Source organism: Hipposideros armiger, unplaced genomic scaffold (genome assembly GCF_001890085.2).
Source record: "Hipposideros armiger isolate ML-2016 unplaced genomic scaffold, ASM189008v1 scaffold_620, whole genome shotgun sequence".
NCBI lineage: Eukaryota > Metazoa > Chordata > Mammalia > Chiroptera > Hipposideridae > Hipposideros > Hipposideros armiger.
In genome coordinates, this window is record NW_017731970.1 from 498,197 (window position 1) to 506,194 (window position 7,998).

Sequence of the window (7,998 nt, forward strand, 5' to 3'; positions counted from 1 at the left end):
ATTCAGAGAGAAAAACAAAGCGGTGTGAAGGGGCTCCATTGGAAAAGATCAACTTCATCATTCTTGTTCTGAGCATAAAAATAGAAAAGTCAGCAACAGTAGGAAGAGTAAATTCCAAAGTAAACTTTTCAGTAGCAAAATATAAGAAACAGAATCTTGTTTTCATGTCCAAAAAAAAGTTCTAGTTCAATGCCTTGAAATCTTTACAAATGAGCTAAATCAGTGTTGTAATGAGGCCCAGAATGGGGTGACTGGGTGAAAAGTTTACTCTGAGTGCATATAGAGTGGCCTTTATCTGGAGTGGGTGTAGAACTGTATTTCTCCTCTTTATAGTTAGCTCTCTTCTTTATAAACCACTAATCTTGGGAAGCTGAAAGCCATTTTGAAAACCCTCATTTACTTCTCCCTTGTTCCTTCTAGTTAAGAAGAAACAAGGTAGAAAGTCTTGTCCCCCCCCACACACACTAGTTAGGCAACTACATTTTTAAGTGTAATTACAGAATATATTTTAAAAGACCAGGCTGTCACACCAATTCTACTTTAAGCCTGGGTAGGCCTTCTGTAGTCTGCACATTTGTCATTTTAAAGTTTTGCCAAAAGGATGGCTCTAATCAATGGATGAATGAAATGGAAGTAGGCTTTAGATATTAAAAGGGGAGAGAGTGACCTGAATCAGTGCTTCTCAAACTTTACTGCGCCTACGAATCACCTGGGAATCTTGTTTTAAAAAAGCAGATGCTGACGCAGTCAGTCTGGGGAGAGCCTGCTATTTTGCATTTCTAATAAGTTCCCAGGTGATGCCTACGCTGCTGGTATATTGATCACACTCTTGAGTGAGTAACAAGGTCTTACGTTTGACTTGGATAAAAAAGGCAAGGAGAAAAAAGCTGGTTTGGGTTTATCGGCATGTGATTTTCTGCCTCAGCCTCTAAATGATTTGAAGAATTCTTTGAAGTTGAGCAAAATATTTCTTTGTAAAATTTCAGTGCTTATTTCTTTTTGTAAAAGCAGTACATGCTCAGATTATATAACTTAGAAAGTACATATAAGTATAAAGGAGAAAATAAAAATTATAATCCACACAGACATAACAACTGTAAATAATTCAAGTGATTCTTACTAATTTTTTCACCTTGCATATAAACTACAAATTTGAATCATAATGGTTACTTAGTTTGGGACTTTAACATTATGTTATCAGTATTTCCCTAAGTCATTAAAGATTAAAACTATGTAAATCTAACAATAACATCAACAACAAAAAGCCCCAGAAGCTCAGGATTCTGTGAGCCACTTTTCCCAGTATCAATATTCTTTGTGTTTCCACAATCATTTCCTAACAAACAGATAGCTAACCATGTTCACGTTAGTCTCCTACAATAAAAATTCACTTAAACAAAGGAATAAGTTAAAACAAACCAACCTCAGATCATTTTTATTTGCAAGAAAACGAAAAAAAAAGGAAAATGGAGTTTAAGTTACTGATTTCAAAATTTATTTTCTAAAGAATTACTTTTCACAATTATAAAAATTAAGTTTTAAGAATAGCAAATTGGTGCTTAAGTGAATTTTTACCTTTATTTTTCTATGCATTTAGTAGGTGTGAATTGTTTTGTGTGTGTTTTACCTATTAGTTATTAAACAGAGAAAAGGCTCTCATCTTTAAAACCCAACAAAAATTTCTTCAGTGGACTAACCCATGGGCTTAAAACAATGATAAAAGAACTGCACTGGATAGGATCTGACGCAGCCTTCTTTTTAATGCCTTGTGAGGGTTTAACAAAGTGAGAAGAATGTCAACTGGCTTAGAGAGGACTCCAGCAGCTCTTTGCTCCTTTTACTTCAGCGCTTGTAGCAATGATAAAACTCTCCTGCTTTCTTTCGCTTTAGCAGTTCAGGAAATAGAGTGGAAATCCTTAACATTGAAAAGAACCTCTCTTGAGACCCTCAGAAAGCTCCAAATTCCCATATACACCACAGCATATAATTTCTCCCATAAAACTCTTAGTTTCTGGCAAAAAAAAATCACTTCTTAAGATTCCTTCACTTTTCAGTACTAGCTATCGTCTCTCTTTTGGGTCTCCATTTTCCACGAAGTAATACAATTATTACCACTTCATGAGTGCTACTATTTAGCTGATGGCGAGCAGAGAACAGGACCCTGTGACAGTGTGGGTGAGGGGCAGTGAGCTTGCCTCACTCCCTAGTTAAGTGACTTGACATTCTTCCCACTCGATTCAAATTGGGCACCATCAAAATGAGGTGCTGTGTCCCTTGTCTTCAGTATCACTCGCAAAGAGCTGAAACAACGGATATTAAATCTGAAAATGTCAAGGAACATTAATGACATTAATCTATGGCACACCTGAGTCAAGCCAAGCAATATAGGAGGTTCTAGAATTTTACTGCACGTTGCCCTCCATTCATGGACAGAACTGTTTCCTAGGACTAATTCCTCCAAAACCCTTGAAATTGCTTGTGTGGCCTTATTTTCCACTAAGAATTTTTTCAACAAAATATAGTGATCTGGCTCCATTGGGCAAAGCACAGATAAACAAGATATAACCCTCTGCCTCAATGAACTCAGGCGAAGACCAAGTCAAAACAATTAGGGATAAGTCCTGTGAGATGGGCATTCACAGGGAGCTACGGGAATGCAGAGAAAGCTTGTATCACATTACTCAATTTCTTCATCAATATAACAGGACACCATCCATTGCTCCCTCACAGGGCTGTTGTGAGGACCTGTGTTAGACATGTGAAAGGATGACAGGAAAGTATAAAGAACCTTACAAAGGGACAGTCTAGCCCTGGGGTGACACTAACGGAAATGACAGATGCCTACAGCTGTTACCAGCAGGCATAAAGAAAAGACAGAAGAGCAACAATAACAAGAAATGGAAAAGTTTAAGAGAAACAGGTAAAGCAAGCAGGTGGGAACAAAAAAGCTCAACATGGGGAAGTGACTGTGAGATGTCACCTGGATGAGAGGTGCCAGGAGCAGAGCAACCTTGACAGGTGCTGATCAGTAGGCTGTGGCACTCTAAGCCACACTTTGCAAGAAACAAGGCGGACCTGAAGAACAGTCCTTCTAGGCCTAAAGAGACTCCACTGAGAAACTGAGCTTCCTAATAGATGCTTTTCATAAGGCCAAGGTTAAAGCACCATCTTTTCGCTGACTTTTATGCTGTAGCTCCAATTCCTTTCTTCAACATGGAGTTTTAAATCCTGGTGCTTCAATTCTGGCAGAGACAGATGCATCATGTTCAAAGGTATTTATAGAAAAATTCACCACAAAGATCATCTGTTATGGACTGAATTGTGTCTCCCCGCCCCCAATTTAGTACCTCAAACTGTGACTATATTTGGAGATAGGGCCTTAGAAGGGTAATTAAATTAAAATGAGGTCACCAGGGTGGGATCTAAACCAACAGGACAGGACTGGTGACCTTAGAAGAAGAGATCAGGATACAGAGGGAAAGATCAAACACTAAAGTGAAAAGGCAATTAGTGTTCAAAGAGTAAAAAGACAAGCCACAGACTGGGAGAAGATATTTGCAAAAGACATATAAATGGTCCATATTCACTCTAATAATGATAAAGGGTGGTTATCCAAAATACACAAAGAACTCTTAAGAAAAACATAACATACGGAAACAAACAACCCGATAAGAAAATTGGGCCAAAGACACCTCACTAAAGAAGATATACAAATGGCAAATAAAACTATGAAAAGATGCTCCAAATCATATGTCATCAGGGAAATGCAAGTAAAAATGAGATCGCACTACACACTTATTAGAATGGCCAAAATCTGGAACAATGACAACACCAAATATTGGTGGGCATATGGGGCAACAGGCATTCTCATCCACTGCCAGTGAGAGTGCAAAATGGTACGGCCACTTTGGAAGACCGTTTGGCAATTTCTTACAAAACTAAACATATTCTGACCATAAAATCCAGCATCCATGTTACTTAGTATTTGCCCAAAGAATTTGAAAGCTACATCCACACAAAAACCTGTACACGGATGTTTATAGCAGCCTTATTCAAAATGGCCAATACCTGAAAGCAACCAAGATGTCCTTCAGTGGGTGAATGAATAAATAAACTGTGCTACAGCCAGACAATGGAATATTATTCAGTGCTAAAAGAAAAAAGGGTTATCAAGCCATGAAAAGACAGAGGAAATTGAAAATACATCTCATTAAGTGAAAGAAGCCAATCTGAAAAGGCTACAAATTGTACGATTCCAACTATAGTTGACATTTGAACAACACAGGTTTAAATGCACAGGTCTGCTTCTATGCAGATTTTTTTCAATAAATACCATAAATGTATTTTTCACTGTGCGGGGGGAAGAGGGTCCGTGCCTCTAACCCCCGTGTTGTCCAAGGGTGAACTGCACATGACCTTTTGGAGAAGGCAAAACTATGGAGATAGTAAAAAGACCAATGGTTGCCAGGGGTTAGGAGGAGAGAGGAGGCGTAGGGGGAGCACAGGGGATTTTTAAGGCAGTGAAACTAATCTGTAGGGCACTATAATAGAGGATACATGTCATTATACATTGGTCCAAACTCACAGATGTCCAACAACAAGAGTTAACCCTAAGGTAAACTATGGACTGTGGTTGATAAGTGTCAATGTAGGTTCATCGATTGTAACACATGTCCCAATCTCATGGGGGTGCTGATAATGGGGGAGGCTGTGCATGTGTGGGGCGGGGGGTACATGGGAAATCTTTGTACCTTCTGTTCAATCTTGCTGTGAACCTAAGACTGCTCTAAAAAAATAAGGTCTGTTTTTAAAAGGCAGTTAGTGGTTTAGTGGCTCTCCTGTCCTTCCAAAAACAGTTTGACCAGACTGGTGGTTAATCAAACTTAGCCGCTGCTGAATTTGTCCCCAATGGACCCTAAGCTCCTCCAGGGCCAGGAGCATGGACCACCTGTGTTCCTCGGACATCTGGGGCAGCACTCAAACATAATAGGAAATATACAATGTATTGTTTTTAATATTGCCAAATAAATTAAAAAAGGCTCAGCTGAGAAAGGGAAGAGATTCCTTTTCCCCCTGTATTTTTAAAGCAGACTTAATTGACACAATTGGGCAAAGATTTGAATTGAGTCACAGCTCCCCCAAACCGTTCACTTATCCCTACCTAGGCCAAGGCCCCATGGGGCGAGGAAGTCTAATGGGACCATAATGTGCTGCCTTCATGGAAATGGATTTTTACTTCATACCTTGCCACTATGTTTCTTTAAAACTTCCCTTGGACCTATTAAGCCATCTGTGTACACTCTGGAGCAGTTACAATAATAATGCCAAAGTCCCACAGAAATAAGATTTTAAAAATGTTACATAATTACAGTGAACACGCACTAAACACTTCACCTAAGTGAATAACAGGCAGTAAACACTTCACCAAAGTGAAAGGGAAAAAATGGTAAATTTTCTTTACCATTTTAAAGGAAAGGGAAAAATACCAAATGGGGGTTAATTCACATTATGGACTAACAGCCTGTAAACCTTTGTTTGAAAGCAAAGCACAGGAAAAAGCTTTGACAAGAGCTACTTTGCACCATAAAAAATAAATAAACCTCTTTTAAATAATTTGCACGTACCTTTCCCATGTCAAATGGCCAAGTTTCAAACAAAAATTAAAACCACCATCCAGATACAGCCCTTTAAATATGGGCTTTATAATGGAAATAGGAAAAACAGTCTTAGCGAAGGAAATGTTGCTAGGTACTGACAGTAAAGTCGAGTCTACAGTAAATATTTCACAGGCCAGTTCCAGGGCACTTGTTGACAGACGATACTTAGATTCCACTCTCAATCATATGCCTGTGTGTAACGACTGTTATTTTTCACAAGACTTTTCATGTTAACAACTTATTGGTGTTCTGGCGTTGGTCCAAATTGAATAAATATATTTGCCCTCTGAATCCCACAGATTTTCAATTCATTTTTACAGCAAGTCTCCCTTGAACAGCAAGTCAGAAGAGAGCAATTTCACTTGAGCTTACAAAGTGAGAAGTGATTTTTATATATGCTACATGAAGGTTCCCCTGGAATTGTGCACATATGGATTAAGAATATTCCTGTTCTCCAATTGTCCCCTGTGGACGACAACCTGTGTTCAGCTCTCTTTTATTTAGAAACCATCCAACTGATGTGCTCAGAGTGCCCAGGACAGGGGTTGTCTAACCTGGCTGCATGTCAGAATTGTCTGGGGGATTTTCTAGAAAGCTGAGCTTCCTAAACTCTACCTCACACTAAATTAGAATCTCTGGGTGTAGGATTCATGGATTTGGATTTTTCAAAAAAATTTTATTGGGGAACAGCCGTGGTCCTTGGTGACACATTGCTTTCATGCTACAATGGCATAGTTGACTCTTAAGGAGGGCACCGATAACAGTGGCCCATGCGGGGATCAAACCAGCAACCTTGGTGTTATCAGCACCACGCTCTAACCAACTGAGCCAACCGGCCACCCCCGGATTTGGATTTTTATATGTCCCCAGTTGACTCTTAGGAGAGAGCTTTTCAGATGTCACTTGTTAAGAATCCTTTGCTCTTGAACCATGAGTAAGCATGAGCCAGTGTTTCAGTTTATATCCTACCACTAACAAATACCCAGACACCACTAAGCATTACTGAATGATCTGAAAATGCCCCGAGCAAGGAAATCTCACCTAATTCACTCATTCCTAAACTGCAATTTAGGAATCACAAATAGGCAGAAGGAAGCTTAAAGGAAAAATCATTTCAATAATTAAAATTCCATAAATAAAATGAAAGGTTCTTGGAACGTTCCATGAAGTTCCCTCTGTCAGATGCATATTTCATACCCTTCTCTTGCTGTATTCTCTTTAGCCTTCTGCCATGTAAAAAAACCCCACTGATAATTCACTCAGTGCCATTTTGGCCCTGAACTCCTGGATAGTGTATTTTTTAGAAGCAAATGACCAAAAAAACCCCAAAAGTGTCCCAATTCTTAAACTTGTAAAATGGAACTACAGTAAGTCACACGAGTGCAGATTCTGTCAACACTCTTGCACTTATGCCAAGCAAGAAGCTTCCAAGTGGCTATTCTATTCCCTCCTATTTTCTGGGAGAGCCACGTACACTTCTCAATGTTCTCTAAAAGCTGAGGTAAATCTCCAGGGACTTTCCACATCACTCCTACATGTCTCCAAGAGTCACTAGACTTTTGAAAACTGCTGATCATGACACTGATTCAGCCCCTCAGGTAAGAATTTTAGAGATGTTTGGAAGAGGAGTTTAGCCCCTCGGAGTCTAAGAACATCTAGCGAACAATCTGGGATGGCTAGATTCAGCAAGAAGCAAAAGGGGAGCAAGCTCTAATACACCGATCCCCAAAAAGAGGTAACACACCAGGCAGAGAGACAATGTACTCATCAGAGAATCAGTATTGAATTCTCTCAATCCATAACGCCTTAAGGAAAAGTCCTTGGGGGTAAAAGAGAAACAGCTATTAACAATACTGCAAGTAAACATGGGCTAGACATCAGCCATGAATCAAAGTTTAGAAACCTAGTTACTAGTGGACAGAAGGAAATTTTTTCTATATACAAATTTTACTCATTCACTAAAAATATACTGTGGAGATAGCCCAAGTTCTTGCTGAACATGTGAAGACAAGATCCTAATATCTGAACCAAGTCTTCCATCAGTCATGAAGTGGTTTATATTCAAGGACAGCAAAACCAAATAAGTCAAGGCATTGAAAAAAATAATTTCTAGCCTATCTACAATAGTAGATGGAAAACCGGAAGTCAATTATGACTAGCACTAAAAACAGTTAAGACCCATTCAAGGGCAGCATGGAGATTGCTATGTGAAGAAATCCAGCAGTATTTGTAGCTTTCTCTTATGCCCTTGAGGTTGCCTCCAGCTCTAACGCCGAACAACAAAATGTTCAATTGATATTCACTGACAAACAACATAAACACTCTGTAGGTAACTAATAAG

The 7,998-nt window shown here is 39.2% G+C and overlaps 1 protein-coding gene and 1 non-coding gene across 2 annotated transcripts in view; both read right to left on the reverse strand.

Annotated features, from left to right (window-relative positions):
• The window catches only part of POLA1 (DNA polymerase alpha 1, catalytic subunit), a 319,056-nt gene that overhangs the window by 54,405 nt on the left and 256,653 nt on the right, over positions 1–7,998 (reverse strand). The window lies entirely within an intron of this gene.
• On the reverse strand, positions 6,422–6,495 carry TRNAI-GAU (transfer RNA isoleucine (anticodon GAU)). Its single transcript has one exon. It is a non-coding gene; the product is annotated as a tRNA-Ile (tRNA).